The 18,454-nt window shown below is 32.9% G+C and overlaps 1 protein-coding gene across 12 annotated transcripts in view; it reads right to left on the reverse strand.

Annotated features, from left to right (window-relative positions):
* Sntg1 (syntrophin gamma 1) overlaps positions 1 to 18,454 on the reverse strand; it is an 835,631-nt gene that overhangs the window by 467,399 nt on the left and 349,778 nt on the right. For all 12 annotated transcript variants that reach the window (XM_021248956.2, XM_087185779.1, XM_087185795.1 and 9 more), the window contains one exon: positions 5,028 to 5,130. The gene's annotated coding sequence lies outside the window, so the exon portion shown is untranslated. The remainder of the gene's footprint in view (positions 1 to 5,027; positions 5,131 to 18,454) is intronic.

The following is an 18,454-nucleotide window of genomic DNA, read 5'->3' on the forward strand; positions in this document are numbered from 1 at the left end:
TATTATGTGTGTACATCAAGTTCAGGCTAATCCCTTGGATTTTTGTTCTACAGAAAGTGAGATAATGCAAAAATTAAGAATCTTAGCTGTTGCCCTAATGAAATGAAAATTGACACTGGTGTTAAAGTATTATTTTGAACTTTTCCCCTATGTTATTTGTATCATACTAGCCAACTCCCTGAATCATTGAGCTGCTCTTAAGAAAATAAAAGAAAATTAGAAACAGGAAAAAGCCTGACATTATATACTGAGGCCATTAATCATGGTATGTCAACTTGAATAGATTAAGAAACACCTTGTATATAAGTAAAGCAGTGTTCTGGGTGTGTCTGTGGAAGACTGACATGTAGGCCAGCAAGATGAGGGAAGAAGACCCATCCTGATTGCAGGAAGCACCAATCAATAGGCTTGGACATAATGAAAGGTAAAAGAAGAAGGAAATATGCTCATTTTTGAAAAGCTCCTGTCTTCAGTATTGGCTTTGGACATTGATTAGTCTCCATTGTTTTCAGCCGTCCAATGCAAATGCACACCGGTGGCTCCACAGTGAGCTTCCAGTCCTTCAACCTTGGATTGGTGTTGAGTCCTTGGTTCCTTTTGTTCTGCAGTCTCTATCTTTCTGGGCTGAGCAGTTACTCAATCCTCAGCTTTCCAGCTCACAGACAGCCCTTGTGGAATTTCCCACCTCTGATCCAGTAAATCCACCTAATAAACCCTTGGATAATTATACATATATTTTCTGTTGATTCTGATTCTCTCGAGAACCTTAACTAATATATAATATGCCTATTTTGTTGATCAATAGCACACACGAAAACATGTGATCTAATTGTGTGAAATATTTGTTAAAGTCTTGATTTCATATTATAAACGGACAGAACTGTGTAGTGAACAATTATGAATTACTCCTTTGCTTGATTTTTAAGCCATCTAAATTATTAATAAGTTTTAATGCATTAATCAATCATAAATTTGATTCACGCTACCAAGTGATTTCCTCATAACTGAAAACTACGTGATCCAGAGTAATAGCATTCAAAAATATTATGAATTTAGGTACAGTCTTTGTAAACGTCAAATTTTAGGTAAACCAGTTAAAGTGAATTTTAGGGTATGAGTAAGGCATATTTTCTAAGCAACATTGGTAATTTCTCAGTTTGCAAATATTTTAGGAGTTCGAGTTTTTTGTTTTTGTGAGTTTTCTTGCAGCTTCCTTTACTGCATAAATGCATTTTTTAACAATTGGAAAATTCAAATATTTTAAAAATGCCTTTATTAATTTGGCTAAAATATTGATTAGCGTGGTATATTATTTGTACTAAGAAATGACCCAAACTAAACTTTTATATTTGCACAGGATTATTTTTATTTGTTTTGTTTTGTTTTTTCGTTAAAGTTAAAGATACTTCACTCATAATTATAAACAACATTAGCTTATGTTAAACTATATTCTTGGAAACTCTGTTTGCATATCTTTCATAACCTAAACATTTTAAGATAAATCCAAAATAGCATGCTTTAGAATATTCAAGTGAAGGATGAACTGCTTTTAACATCAGATTTTTAAATTTTATGAAGATTTTGATAAGGAAAAATAGACATAAAACTGATGAATCTTTGAAAGTTCCTTCCTGTCGAATATAAACTACTCAATATCTAAATTCAAATTAGGCATGGAAGATCAGTGTTAACATTGGATGTTTTGTGTTTTATATTTATAGTATTCAAAATGTAAATATAATATTTAATATTTGTCAACATACTTTTACAAAAGGAAATCCTAAATTATTAAGCTTTGTTTATATATTTTCATTTTTCAAGTCAGTATAAAAAATTGTTTGTTGTGTATCAAAAATTCCCTTATTTCCCCTACCCCTGAAAACATGTAGAGACAAAAATTTACCAGAAAGAAAATAAATAATGCAATAAAAATATAAGATATTGACAAAATAAACATGATAGAAATGTGTGTGTTTATTTGGACTCTTCTGATTTCAGCACTGACATTTTAAGACTTTGAATTCTAAACTCCATCTTAACCAAGGTAACACTTAAAGTGAAAACAAATGCATTTTCTAAGAGTTGTTCAAGAATTGTTCTCACAGGACAAACTGCCACCCCTAAACCTGAAGAGACAGCTAACAGCAGGGCATCATTACAAAGATCAGCTTCTCTGAAACAGTAGTCACTAGAATCAATAGCTTGCAGGAGTATTTCCACAACCACTTCGATAAATTGTGGTGGACCGAATGTAATTATCCTTGAGTTAAAAATGCCTGGGTCTCCGGTGGGGGAAGGGAACACACCCTCGGAAGTTCAAACTCCGGTCCTGATAATGAAGAACAGAAAAGAATCTCCTCATGTTTTGGGGAATTAATAGAAAAGTGCTATTTAAAAATATTCGCAAAATAAAAATAACTATGTTGCAATATGCCAAGGTGATGCTCCCTGGAAACGACCCGTCTTTTTAGGGAAACTACCAAACCTTACCTGACCTTGGAGAAAGGTAATTAGGCAAGTCAAACCCTTTCTTATCCTTCCCTTTCCTCAGAAAAACAAAAATAGGGTTAAGAAGCATTGCTGCTCAAGGTCAAAGTTAGGATCTCAAGCCAACTGAAAAAGACTTCATTCCATGATTATACAATATGTCCTGTCCCCAAAGCCTTACTACCATGTCCAGGGCTTCAGTATAATGTCCATGGACTATAATCAAGGAGGTGCAAGATCCAGACTATTTAAAATGGATTTCTTAGGGAAACCAGAAACAAGAGTGGAAGAAACAAACACATATGAAAATTAGAGGAAACTATCGTCTGTGAGACATATTGTGTCAGTAAATAATATATATATTGAGCCTTAGAAAAACAGAAAACCAGCTGGGGGAATATAGCTCAGTGGTTCCACTGCCTGCCTCACAAGTGCAAGGACACAAGTTCGATCCCTGGTACCAAAAAACCCCCAAAAGCAGAAAAACAGAAAACCTCACACTACAAGGTTTCTTAATTACCATTTCTCCATAAATTAAGTTTGATTTTCAGCAAATATTACACAGGATGTTGAAGACTAGAAAAAAATCTCAAAAGAAAAAAAGTGACAAAGCAAATATGAGGATTAAGCACACATGCCACATTTTTTAGAATTTAAAATAAATGTTATTAATATGTTAAAGAATCAAAAGGAAAATCATGTTAGCAGGAAAGAACAAATGAGTAAGTGGAAACATGAAAGGAATGAATCAAATCAAATCTGAAAAGGAATTTAAAAAACCCACTGTAACAGCAGTGTAGAATGTCTCAGTAGGTCAAGTAGACAAAATATATTTCATGAGAAAAATCAGGGAGCTTCCAGATAGAACACAGGGAACTTCTCAAAACAAAAGCAAAGAGGAAAAAATAAACGTGATAAATATCCCCGAATATGTAAACATTGTGCAACCACTGAAAAAGGATGTGCATACACACACACACACACACACACACACACACACACATGAGGAAAATAAAGAACAAACAAAATGTATTTGAAATAATGGCTAAGAATTTTTATGGACAGGTACTAAGCAAGACATGTAATAGAGTGAACATCTAGTGTAGCATATTCAAACTACAAAAAAAAAAAACAGAGACAAAGAGATTCTTTTGAAAGATGACAAAGGGAAAAGGAAAGCTCACTCTAGAGGAATATGGGTGAGAATCACATGGGACTTCTCATACACCACCACTAAGCAAAAAAAGTGTGACCAGATTAGGTCAGATTTAACTGTCTGATCTATCTCCCCAGACTTTTTAAATCGTTTTTGGAGACAGGCTCTTGCTAGGTTGCCCAGGCTGTACCCAAAGTTGGAATTCTCTTGGCTCAGCCTCCCAGAGTGCTGAAATTACCAGTATATACCACTGGCTACAGACTGCAGTTTTCAAAAAGTTGAAGGAAAAGCAAAACACAAACAAAATCTCTACCACAAAATCTGTTTCTAATGAAAGTCTTTCAAAAGAGAAGGAGGAGCTAGGCATAGTGGCAACATCTGTAATCTCAATACCGGTGAGCCTGAGGCAGGAAGATGGAAAGTTCCAAGTCACATGGAATACAGAAGACCCTGTCTCTAATATAAATAAAAAGAAGGAAGGAAGGAAGGAAGAAAGAAAGATGAAAGAAAGGACTTTAAAACAAACATATATGAGAGAAATTTCTTCCTGTAACTTACCTCCCAAAAAATACTAAATACTTCAGAGAGAAGGAAATTATTATAGACAAAATTTAGATCACAGAAGTCATAAAATAAATACAATCTCTTATTTTTTATACTTCCAACTAACCTAAGAAGTAACTATTGTTCAAAGTAGTACCACCAGCAATGTAGTGGTGTACCATGCATGGCCCAGGCCTAAGGGAAACAAGTGCCCCAGCACCCGTGTCCCGAGGAAGGGACTGAGGGGTGGTGAGCACTATGGAGTCAGTTACCTGCACTACTTCCACAGGGGTGCAGTGTTATCTGAATGTGGACTTAGATGATTTGTAAATGTGCATTGCTGTAGGACAACCACTAGGAGTATTTTTAAGATTTTAGTCAATATATAGGAGAAGAGAAAAATTATACTTATATGAAATATTTATTCAAAAGCAGAGAAGGCATCAAATAAGGGAAAACAAGTATGAACAAATAGAAAACAATGTCAATATTACAAATTTTATTTCAACAATAAAAGTAATCACTTCAAATATCAGTGCACCAAATATGAATAAAAGATAAACACTATCAAAATGAATTTTAAAAAGACCAAAACTATATGTTGTCTGCAAAAAGCCCACTTTAAAAATGAAACCTAGAAAGATTAAATTTGAAAAGATGGACAAAAATATACTGTGGTAACACTAATCAAAAACATAGCTTAAGTAACTATACTAGTATTTCAGACAAAGTAGACTTCAGATCTAAGAATACCATCAGTGATAACATAAACATATGCAAAAGGCATCAATTCTCCAAAAAGGCAAACCAGTCCTTAATATACATCCACATAATAACTTACCGTTAAAATAGGTGAGGCAAAAAGTGACAGAACTGCAATGAATACAGATGACTCTTATGACAGCTGTTGAACTTCCACATTCCTTTGTCAGAAGCAAACAGACCTAGAAGGCAGAAAGCAATGCAAGGAACTTAAAAGTACCATCAATTAACTGAATCTAATCAATATTTTTATATTACCCTTCAACAGCAACGTAAATATTCTTTAGAAGTTCACATAAAACATTCACCACACTAGACCACATTCTGAGCCATAAAATCAATTTAAAATACTTAAAAGAACAGAAATCATACAATGTGTGTCCTCAATCCACAATGAAATTATACACTAGTAATCAATAAGATAAAAAATTCTACATAATTGGGATTAAAGAATACACTTCTCAAGGCACACAAGTAAAAAATAAAATAAGAAAAAAAAGAAATTAGAAAAATATATTTTAAACTAAATGAAATTGAAACATGAAAACTAACAAACATTTTTGGATGTAGCAAAATTTGTGTTTAGAGGGATATTTGTTAGGTTAGAATTACATGTGAAAAACAGATCAAAAATCAATAATCTAAACTTTTATCTTCAGAAACTACAGAAAAAGGAGCAATATAATCACATAGCAAGAAGAAGCCTATAAATAATAAAAATTAGAGCAAATGTCAACAGAATTGTAACTGGGAAATCTATAGTGAAAAAACAATTAAACAGGGAGCTGGGGATTTAGCTTAGTAGTTCTGCCGGCCGCCTGCCTCGCAAGCATAAGGACCCGAGTTCGATCTCCGGTACCAAAAAAAAAAAAAAAAAAAAAGCAATTAAACAAAGAATAGGGCTTTGAAAAATTATAAAATATCAAAATATGTGGTCATAATAAAAAAATAGAGAATAAAATAGATTAAAATAAAAATTAGAAGACCAATTTTTAAAAAATAGAAAACAAAAATAATATCAGAAAAAAGGGGGTCATGAGTACTTATCACATAGTTTCAAAATGAAAATAAGAAACACAAACAATACTTTGCCCCCAAATTTGATAAACTAGAAGAAAAAGTGAAATTCCTAATGATGAAACTACACAAACTCATACAAGGAAAATAGCTCTTGAAAAATAGAAACAGGATGATAACCAGGCTTCAGTGGAAAATCTTCCAAATATTTAAGAAAAAATACATTAATTCTTTAAAATCTCTTCCAAAATATAGCAAACAATTCCTTTAGGAAAATTAGATAAAGAATTGAAAGACAAAAAACCATAGAGTAATATCTTTTATGAATATTTGTGAAAAATCCTTAAAAATTCTAGCAGATCAACTCCAACATTGAATCAAAAGAATTATACAGTAAAAACCGGTGGGATTTATCCTAAATATGGAAGGTTGTTTTAAATATTAGAAAATCAGTTATATAATCTATCACATCCATAAAGTTAAAAATCATATGATCATTTTAATATATGAAAAATTTAGTTGACAAAATAAGCACTCATTAATAATACAGCTGTAGGCAAATTAGAAACAAAGAGAGGAATTTCCTTAACTTGATAAAGGGCATCTCAAAAAGAACGTAGAGCTAACACACTTAATGGTAAGGCATGGGAGGCTTTTTCACTAAGATGGGGAAAAACAAGACCATCCACTCTCAATATTGGTATTCACTGGATTGAAACGGAAGTCTGATCTCAGGCAAAAAGGTGAGTACAGAAATATAAAGATACAAAGATTGAAAAGGAATGAAAAAATAAGTGTGTTTTTTCCAGAAATGACATGATTGTCTGTTGGAAAATTCCTAAAAGAATTGACATAGAACATCTAGATGTAAGAAGTAATTATGAAAAGTTCACGAGATACAAAGCTGATATACAAAATTCAGTTTCATTCCTACATACCAGTAGTGAAAAACTGCAGTTCTGAAGTAAAACATAGTATCTCTTAATACCATTTACAACAGAACCAAAAAAAGATATAATTCAGTGAAATCTAACAGTCAGTTCACAACTTATATAGAGAAAACTAAAAACTAAATGTTGAAACAAATGAGATATTCCATATTTTCAACGGTAATACTCAAAATATTCAAGATGAAAATTCTATCCAACTTGATTTGTATAATCAAAAATCACGAATTTTTTGTCTAATATATACTACATAGATTTTAAGAATCTACCCCCAAACACAAAAGATCCAGAATAACTAAAACAATACTGAAGAAAAACAAAGTGGGATAACTTGCACTGTGTGACTTTAAGGTTTATTATGAAGCTTTTGTATTAATTAAAGATAGATTAGTGGAACAGAATAGATAATAAAAAATAATCAAAATTAAAAGTGGAGTATGATATCACTAAACAAGCAGTGCAAAGGCTAACAGTCGAAGATTAACAATATAGTATAAATATAAAATGTTGGAAGGCTGTATAATAACAGATATTCATTGCTGATCAGCATGCATAATTTATACAGCCATTTTGGAAGAAAACTGGGCAGTTTCTGACTAAGCTAAACGTAGTTTCCATACGATCCTGCCATTATGATCCTCAATTTTTGTCCATTTAGTTTGAAAACTAATATGAACATGCAAAGAATTGCACACATTTCTTTCCTTCCTTCCTTCCTTCCTTGGAAAATGGTGTAACACGGAGGTATGTTCCCTGACCCTGCACAAATTTTTTTTTCTTTTTCCTTTTGTCCTTTTGTTTCTTTTGGTGCTTAGCAAAATGAATATTTGGGAAAGATACAAGAATTTGCAATCATGATATTATAATCAAGAGTCCTAGTCAGTTTGAATTACTATAACAAATTGCCTTAAATTGTGTGACGTATAAACAACAGAAATATTTCCATCAGTTATGGACTCTGTACATCCAAGGCCATGGGCCCAGCAGATTCTATGTTTGATGCAGGAAATTTCCTGGTTCAGGAATGGTTCCTCTAACTATATTTTCACTGGTGTAAGATGCAAAATAACTTCCTCCAGACTCTTATACAGGGCAAATTCCATTCACAATGGTTCCATCATAATGACCTAATCATTTCCTTAAAGACCTCATACCCTAATACCTTTATTTTGGGGGTTAGGATTTCAACATGAAATTGGAGAACACAGGCCATAGCACTACATCTGCTAGCAAGATGCCTTAAGTAAACACAACTTGGTCCCCCAAGGAATTTCAATTATAGAATTTTCAGAGGTCAAATGCTTTAGGAACTAAGTTATCACAAATATATTTTCTAACACCTCAGATATTCCATGGAGCCATCCTGATGAAATAATACCAAATGATATTTCAATGTTTAGCCTGCTAATTTAGTCCTCAGAAAGCAAACTTCTTTAAGAAATCTACATAGGTATAAAATAACTCCTTGTAAATACAATGAGCAATAAAAACTGCTCAAAAATTTCATGTGATTAAAATATTGTTACTCATTCATTATCAGAAAATCTCATAAAACTTCAGAATTTATGCAGATAACAAAAGATAAGTATTTTTTAGCGATTTTAAAAGAAGTTGAAAGAAAACCACTGTGAATTTAAATATAAACAGAAGAGCTTTCTGAGTACTGAATAAACATGAGAAATATGGAACATTAACATGGAAAGTTATACTGCTTATATTTCTTTAGTAAATGTCATTATCATTATCCTTATAGTATTTTGTTGGCATAATAGTGGATCTTTGGAAAGGACTAGGGATAAAATACCAAAAGCTGACATATTTTTAATAATATTTTCCATTTCTAACATGCTTCTATAATCTTTTACCTTAATCATGTTTACCAGGGATGTTGTTATTCCATTTAATCATCCAACATCAAAGTGCTGGTTGTTGACTTGAATTTGGTACATAGTGTCTCATGTCCTCCCTTAGAAAAATCACTAGGTTCATCTATTTCTCTAACCCTGACTGAGTGTTTCTAAGTGACAATAACAGAAACAACTAGAGCATATTCAGAGTGACTTTCATCATATTCCAACTATGCCCAAAGGCTCTGCAGACAACTGAGCAGTAATTGGCTCATAACTCACAGGAAGAACTATAACTTCCCTGGTTGTTTTATGGAACTCTGTACTCACCACACACCAGAGGCTGAAAAAGTCATTATTTTAGGTCTTCTCTTTCTCTGACACCCAGAAGCATGTGCGAAGCCTACTGATTCTGTTTCATGTATGTATGCATTCTTTATTAATTCAAAGTACAAATCCATCTTCTATGTTCTTAGTGCCACAAGGAGCACTAAAGACAGATGCCTGAACAGCAGTTTGAGTCCTCTTCGCACTGAGTTTATGGGATGAAAGTGGTCTTGAAACCATTACTTCACTCAGTTATTTTAAAGACCACACAGATCTGTGTTCCTCTTGGAATATCAGCAGCCTAATCACGGGACACCTCTTTGCATCCCAATCATAGAAGGCATGTGGATATAAAATTTTCCTACCGTCATTTATTAAAGAGTTTATTTTTCCTCCAGTTTTATGCTTTTGAGCTCTTTGTGAAAGATGAAATGGCTAGATGCACACTGAGGTTGTTTCTGCTTCCCCTATTGTGTTCCAATGATCTGCATGTGTATTTATTTATTTTGCAGTACCATGCTGTTTTTCTCACTGTAGCTTTATAGTGCAACTTCAAATCTTAGATTGTCGTGCACCCTGCTTTGCTTTTGTTACCCAGGATTTTTTTGTCAGTTTGAGTCTTGGGTTCCATATAAATTTTAGGATTGTTTTCTAAAACTGAATGTTTTTCCTACAAAATTAGGAGCTAGACAAGCATGTCCACTATCATCCCTCCTATTCAACATAGTCTTTGAAACAGCTAATCAGGGAAGAGACAGAAATAAAAGGGCTGCCTACAGGAAAGAAAAAATATCAAAGTATTATCAATTACAGATAATAAGATCCTCTACATAGAATAGTCAAAAAATTCCATGAAAAAACTTCTAGAATTAATAACAAAATTCAGCAATGTAGCAGGACATGAAATCAATAGCATTATTAGTACTGTTTTAAATTTCAAAATCTACTTACTCATTCTATATAAAAATTGACTTTTTACATTAACCTATAAACTTGTAATTGTTTATTAGTTTCAGAAGCTGCCTTATTGGCTTTTAACTAACATTCTGTGCAGACAAGCATGTCATCTATAAACAAAATTTTATTTCTTGCTTAACAATCAGTACCCATTTATTTTCTTTTTCTTGGTTATTGTACAAGTTGGTAGTTCCAGAACAATGCTGTGAAAGGAAAATGAGAGTAGACATCCTTGCATTGGAAGCAGAAGTGTCTACCTAGTTTCTGACCATTAATTATGTCAGTTATATATATATATATATATATATATTTTTTTTTTTTTTGAATTCAGGAGTTTCCTATCTATTCCTAAGTTACTGAGAACCTTTATTATGAATGTATGTTGGATTTGGTCAAGTGACTTTTGAGGATCTATTGATATGTTCCTGAATCCTACTTCATCATGGTGCATAGCTGTTTTTTATAATGATTGAATTTGATTTATTAATATCGTGTTAAGAAATTTTTGCATCTATACTCATAACAACTAATTGTGGTTTTATATCCTTGATAGGCTGTTGTTTAGCTTTTGTAATATGGTTATATTGGGCTCACAGAATGAGCTAGAAAATATTCAATCTGCTTTTATATTCTGAAAGAGATTGCAGAGAAATGATATGTTTTCTCAGATGTTTGAAACAATTCATGAGTGAGCTACTCAAAGCCTCTGTTTTTGTTTTGGAAGGCTATTAATTACTGATTTAATTTCTTTAATATATATAAGGTTTCTCAAAATGTTCACTTCTTCTTGTGTAAATTTGGGAAGATTTTATCTTTCAAAGAATTCATCACTTCTGTATAGGTCATCAAATTGAGGGCATAGATTTGATGATATTACTATATTAAAATTTATGGCCCATCTTTCATTGTTGATATTTATTATTTATATATTTCATTTTCTTTTTGCTTATATAAGGTTATCAATTTCATTGTATTTCAAAAAACAGTTTTTGGTTTACTGATTTTTCTCTGTTGATTTCCCAGTTACAGTTTCATTAGTTTCAGCTCTAATTTGTATTACTTATTTTCTTCTTTTTTAAGGTTTAATTTTTTCTTATTTTTAAAGCTTCATAAAGAGAAAGCTTAGATTATTGATTTGATATTTTTTAATATGTGCCTTCTTGCTACAATTTCCTATATAAATACTATTTTGGACTCATTGCAAAAATCTTCATAAATCTTGCATTATTATCATTCATTTACCTCAAAAATATTTAATAGCTTTTAAGATTTCTCCTTTGACTTATATTTTATATAAAGCATCATTTAAATTTCCAATATTTGATTTTCTAAATATTTTTCTTTCTTCTTAACTCCTCCTTCTCTCTTCCTTTTTCTCCTTCTCCACTGACTATCCTAAATTTTGTAATACATGTATATATCTAATCCAAAATCCACTGTACTCTGTACTGTTTTCTGAGTAGTGTAAATACCTGATACAAACTCATGTCCAATTCCTCCCCCCTCTTCTAGATATCATTGCACTGGTCTTTTTAGAGCCCTTTCTTTCCCATTTAAGTTTTTCTCACTCATTTATTTTCTTCATTCTTTTTGCAGAATTATTTCAAATATTTCTTGCAAAGTAGGTCTGTTTAAACATCCTCTTATTTTTGTTTTCAAAATATTAATTTTCCTTTTCTTAGGAAGGATAATCTCACTCTGTACAAAATTCTTGCTTGAAGGACTACTTTCTTTCAACAATTTTAAAACCTCATTCTACCATTCTCTTGCTCATAGTTTCTGATGACAAGTCTAAATAATTACATTTGTCCTTTCTACAGATATCTTTTCAACAGATATGGTGGTTTTCATTCCTCCCTCTCAAATAAGGTCTGTGCTTTGAATTTCTGAGGTTTGAACATGATATGCTTAGATGTGGTAACTTTTCTCTGTTGAGCTTGGTGCTCTGGTGAGGTTTCTGGATCTATACCTCATTCTTTGACCTTAACCTGGGGCAATAGCCAGTTATTATCATTTGTTATTCTTTCAAATATTTATCAGTTTCTTTTCTCTCTCTCTTTTTTTGTTTCTGGATTTCCAGTATACATCTGTTAAAACTTTCATAATTATATCAAAACTCTTGAATATATTTTCTGTTCTGGAGCTCTTTTTTTCTCCTTGTCTGTTTCTATTTGGGAATTTTCTACTGACAAACCTGATCAGGGATAAACTTCAGCCTGGTTGTCTCCACAGCCTGGACTGCACAGGCAGAGCAGGTTCTGGACAGAGCCAAGCAAGCACCTCACAAACCCTTAGACCATAAAGCTAAAAGCAGAAAGCAGTGACTTGGGGCACACAGAGGAACATGGAAACTGGGAATGGCTGGGATGAGTAGAGTGGCCACCCTGACTGACCACACCCCGCAGGAAAGACAGGGAAGAACTCGGCATTCAAACAAAAGTGTGAGGACTTTTTTGTGAGGACTCACGCAGACAGGATTTAGTAACGACTCAGTAACTCTCCCCCGTATCTGGGGGATTCCAATACTTCAGATCCTGCAAAAAATCACTTATTCAAAACACAGAGGGAGTCTTTGCACTCACTTCTCCTTTTCTTTTTTGTAGGAAAGGGTGGAGATTTTCTTTTACTTTTTTCTTTTTCATTCATTCTTTTTTCTTCTTTTGCTTGTTTGTTCTTTTCTAATACTTGTGTATAATTCTATTAATTTTCTTTTACTCCTAAATAATATTTTATCTCACTTTTCTCCTCTCCAACTTCCTTTTCTTTACCTTTAAATGTTACCTCTTTCATTTCCCCCTCCCTTACTGACTCTATTTTTATTATTATTATTAAGCTTCATTAATCTCTAGATATTCAGTCAAATCCATGTTATTATTGTTAATCATTGTATTATTGTTATTTAGTAGATACTTATTGGAGTTGTCTTTGTGTCTGTCTTACTGTTGCAAATCTCTTTTCCATTGTTAAGAATGAAAGAGTTGTACTTTTTTGGTATGTTAATAACCAGTTTCTCTTTGAGTCCATTGTAGCTAATTTTGATACTCTTGCTAGTGTGGTACATTTGTAGCTATTAATCGGTTTTTACTGTATGCCAAAATCTGATTTGTCAATATGTCATCAACTGCATTTTATTTCCAGATAATTGAGGGATGGGATGATTACACTGCACTTTTCCATCCACAAATTAGTGGAGATAGTTAGATCTTGGGACCAACGCAAAGATCTATATTTTGGCACTCCCAGGATCCATCACTGGATAGAAGACTTTGAAGAGTTCTGCATGATAGCAAAAAAATCTTTCCAGTATAATTGACTTGCAGAGCTTAGCAAGTATGCATGCGCAAACACACACACACACACACACACACACACACACACACCACATGAGAAAACAAGGCAAGAAAATGCTTGCAAAAACTCCCAACTTCCCCAAAGTTGATTCACGGGGAATCAGTGCAAAGGAAATCAAAAGCCAAACAGCTAATTTATATAAAGTGATACAATAGGAAGAAAAAACCAGATCAATAAGTTGTTGAGTGATTTGAAAGATGATATAATTAAACTGTTATTTTAGACTTAATACACAAAATGATCAATGAGCTTACAGAAGACACTAATAAAATACTAATTGAGCTATATACAATGATACAAAATATGAATGGCTGGTTTGGCAGAGAATTAGATTCCATGAACAGGTACCAAACAGAAATCCAAGAGAAAAATTCATTTGAAGACAGAATATCAGAACTAGAGGATGGGACTGATGCAAGTGAGCATATTCTTGGATATACCTTAAAAACAAGAAGAGATCATGAAAAGTAGATCCAACAACTACTAGATGATACAAACAAGACTAATCTAAGATTAAATGGAATTAGTTAAAAATCAGAAGACAGGGCCGGGGATTTAGCTCAGTGATTCCATCGCCTGTCTTGCAAGTGCAAGGTCCTGAGTTTGACCCCCAGTACAAAAAAAAAAAAACAAACTCAGAATATAGCACGAATGGTATAAATTATCTTTTCAAATAGAAACAGTAGAAAAAAGCTTTCCAAGGTAGGGACAAAATTTAACATACGCTCTGTAAGTGGAGCATATACAACTCCAAGTACCCACAATCAGAAAAGAACTGCTGCACCACACATAGTCAAAACCCTAGAAGTCAAACACAATGTCAGAATCTTAAAAGCAGTTAGAGAAAAGCAAAAACATCACTTATGGAGGTAAACTTGTTAAAATTACAGCAAATTTCTCAACACAAAATTTGAAGGCCAGGAAATCTTGGAATAAAAATTTTCAAGCCCTAAAGGAAAAGAACTTCCAACTCATACTAATATACCCTGTAACTCTATAATATATAAAGAACTGAAAAAAATCAGACCCCTAAAATTAAAGACCCAGTTCAAAAATGGGCATCTGAAATGAACAGACATTTCTCAGAAAAAGAAGTAAAAGCAGCAAATAAACATATGAAAAAATGTTCAACATCAGTGGTCATTAGAGAGGTGCAGATGAAAACAACACTGAGATTTCACCTCACTCCAGGAAGAATGGCTGCTATCAAGAAATCAACCAATAACAAATGCTGGCAGGGGTGTGGGGAGAAAGGAACCCTTCTTCACTGTTGGTGGGAGTGCAGACTTGTGCAACCACTGCGGAAATCAGTGTGGAGATACCTCAAAGAACTAGGGCTAGAGGTCCCATTTGACCCAGCTATTTCCCTGCTGGGTATCTTCTCAAAAGAATTAAAAGAATCATACCACAATGATATATGTGCACCCATGTTTATAGCAGTACAGTTTATAATAACTAAAGATTGAAAACAGCTCAAGTGCACCTCAACTGGAAACTGGATAAAGAAGATGTGCTATTTTTATAAAATGGAGTACTACTCAGCCATAAAAAATGAGAAACTAGAGACATTTATCGCTAAATGGATGCATATTGAGGCCATACTCTTAAGTGAAATAAATAGGACACACGTGTAAATACCAAATAGTTTCTCTAGTGTGAGAAACTGAAAGTGTAAATACGGATTAAAATGATTAAAATGAATAATTGATAATTTGAAATAGGAAGAAAAGGTCCAAAAGGGTAGGGGAAGTGGGAGGGGAAGGAGAAAGGAAAGAAGGGAAAGGAAAAATTATGAGAAAAGGAAACAATGGAAACAAAGTCTTTGTAAATAATGAAGGGTGAGAGGGGGTGAAGGGAGGACAGGAAATAGGGAAAAATAAGAACTAAGATACATCATGTACAGGTACAGGCACCCATTGATAAATGTAAATGTATCATATACCTAAAATGTACCCATAAAAGAATTTAAGCAAAAAAAAAAAAAAACCTGAGGGAGAAATAAGTGCTTTCAGTGCAAACATCAAGAAATTTATGAACAAAAAAACAGCACTCCAAAGTATTCTCAAGGGTATCTAAGAAAGAGATAATGAATCCAGTGAAATCAAGTGTCCATTGGAATGAATATGTTAGGTGGGGTGAGCAGTTAAGAAGAAGAGGAAGAAAAGGAATTAACAACAGGGAAACGCATTTTGGTTTTTTTTTACACTTTAAATTTCTCACACCAGAGAAACAATATGATATTTACACATGTCCAATTTATTTCACCTAAGAGTTTGGTGTCTAGATGGATAATTGATTATGTGAACTAGGAAGAAAAAGTTCAAATGGGACGGAGCACGGAGCGAAGGGGAAAGGGGAAAAGGAGGAAAGAGAAAAGGGAAAAAATGAGAAGAAAAAGATAAAACAGAAACAAACTTTTGGTAAATAAGGAAGGAAGAAGGGTTGCAGGGAAGAGAATGGGAAAAAATAAGAATTAAGATATATCATGTACAAGTACAAATTCCATATGATGAATGTGATTGTTATGTATATTTAAATTATACCAATAAACTTAATTAAAATTAAAAAAACAACATGAAAATAATGCACTGAGAAGAATTAACCAATGCATTTAAGTAATAAGTCTCAGAGTGAATGATCCCATCTCTCCAGTAAAAAGACATAGATTGGTGGACTGAATCAAAAAACAAAACCCAATGGTATACTCTATGTCAGAAATGCATTTCCTCCAAAAGGAAATTCATAGGCTAAAAATCAAAAGATGGAAAATAATATTCAATGCAAATGGAGCACCAAAACAAGCAGGAGTAGCTATTCCATTACAAAAGTAGATCTCAAGTCAAAACTGATAAGAAGAGGCAAAGAAGGTCATAACATATTGGTTAGGGGTTAACAGAAAGAAATAATAATTATAAAGAAATATTCACCATATACCAGTTCACCGAATTTCAAAAGAAGATAAGTAATACTGGACATAAAAGAGCAGATAAAAATCAAAACAATTATAGTTTGAGTCCTTATGTCCCACTACCACAAATACATCCATCAACTAGACAAAAAAATCAACAAAGAAATATTACAGTTGAAACATATTTTTAAACAAATGGACTTAATAGGTATTTATAGAGTGTTCCACCTAACAAGAACAGAGTCCATATTCTCAGCAGCATGTGGAGAACACCACATACAGGCCCATAAGACATGCTTAAGTAAATACAAAAGAACTGAAATTACCCCATGAATACCAATAGATCATAAAAACTAGAAATCAATGGCAAGAGCAACCACAGCAATTATATAAACACCTGTCAATTAATGATATACTCTAGAGTAATCAGTGGATCATGGAAGTAATCAAGATAGACTTTAGCTCCTAGACTCAAACAATAATACCAGTACAATATAGTAGAACCTATGGAACGTAAGGAAAGCAGTTCTAAGAGGGAAGTTTATAACTGTGATCCTTACATTAGAAAAACAGAGCAAAACCAAATAAATAAGCTAATGCTGTACTTCATTAGAAAAACAAAAAACTCCAAATCTGAAGCTAGTATCACTTGAAAACTAAACCAGAAATAAATAAAATTGAGACTAAACAATAATACAAATAATTGATGAATTAAAGAGCTTGTTCTTTGAAATAATAAAAAAATAGACAAACCCTTACTTAATCTTCTCCCAAAAAAGGAAAAAAAGATCTATACCAACACAATTGGAAAGAAAAAATCACTGTCCAAATCCAGATTATTAGTGACTAGTTTACCTACACTACAATAAATTGGATAATCCAGAAGGAATGGATATATTCTTAGATACATATGAATTTTCAATCTGAACCAAGAAGATATAAAGACCCTGATGAATCCAATAACAAGCAGTGACATTGAGATAGTAAAAAAATTTAAAAAATAAAAACCCATCTAAGAAAAGTGTAGGAATGCATGGATTTGGACCTGATATCTACAAAACTTCAGGAAGAAGATATCTTAATGTTAGAATCAACAAAGTGAAGAGGAACAAAGATGTTATTGAGTGCCAGTAGCATGCTCAATAGTCAGTGAATAGACCTGGTAGCAGTGAATCACAATACAGTTGTAGCTTGGTTCAACAGCTTAATTCATGCAGAATTTGCAAACAGAACCAAAATTTTGCTGATTGCTACTGTGCACAAATTGAATTGTTCACAATCAGAAGCATTTGTGATTTGAGGTATTACTGTATTGTTTAGAACAATATTGTAATATGCCTTAAAGCCAAGGTAGTTTATCTTATCCTCTACAGTAATGGGGGAACATTAATGGTTGTGCAATGGCAAGTGATATAATGCGTTGAATCTGTGTCACTTTTTATTACTTATTTTATTATTTTAATTATTTTATTATTTATTTATTATCTGTGTTACTATTATCTGCACTAGCAGATTAAGAAACATGATGACTATTAAGGTTTACAATTAGTTCAAAACAGGAGAAACTTGACATAACATATAAAAAAGAAAAATGAACTGGAGGTGAAAACATCAGCTCAGTGATAAGAGTAATAATCAACTGATGGATGTGCCAAACACTTATGCTTCATTTTGGATGTCTGACAGTATAATTAAAATGACCCTAATAAAAAAAACCCTAGGAGTTTCTAAAGACTAATTTTGGATGCAGAGATAGTTCGCTACTGTACAGTGAGCTCAGATCTAAAAAGGTCGATTAAAAAGGACAGAAGGCACATTGAATCTATGAGAGCAAATAAAATGATATAGATGAATAATACCAGAAAGGCTACAATTCAGTCTGAGGTGACTTTAATGAAAATTACTAGAGAGAGACAAAAACCTTTGGGGAAAAAGTGGGAATGACAGAGATTACCAAGTGCCTAGCAGCTGAAACATTGCAAAAGAGCAGTGCTCACCTTGTTCTTTGGTTTTATTCTTGTACAGTTCGTTTTAGTCTTGTCATCACTGAGAAGAAACATAATATTGATATGAAGGAAACTTTAGGAAATTACCCAGGAGTTTGAAGTCTCTAATGGGAATTTTGAGGATGAGATTTCAGAGGTAATTTTAG

Source organism: Heterocephalus glaber, unplaced genomic scaffold (assembly GCF_053883595.1).
Source record: "Heterocephalus glaber isolate CG9 unplaced genomic scaffold, H.glaber_assembly_v1.0 deba00000281, whole genome shotgun sequence".
Taxonomy (NCBI): Eukaryota; Metazoa; Chordata; class Mammalia; order Rodentia; family Bathyergidae; genus Heterocephalus; species Heterocephalus glaber.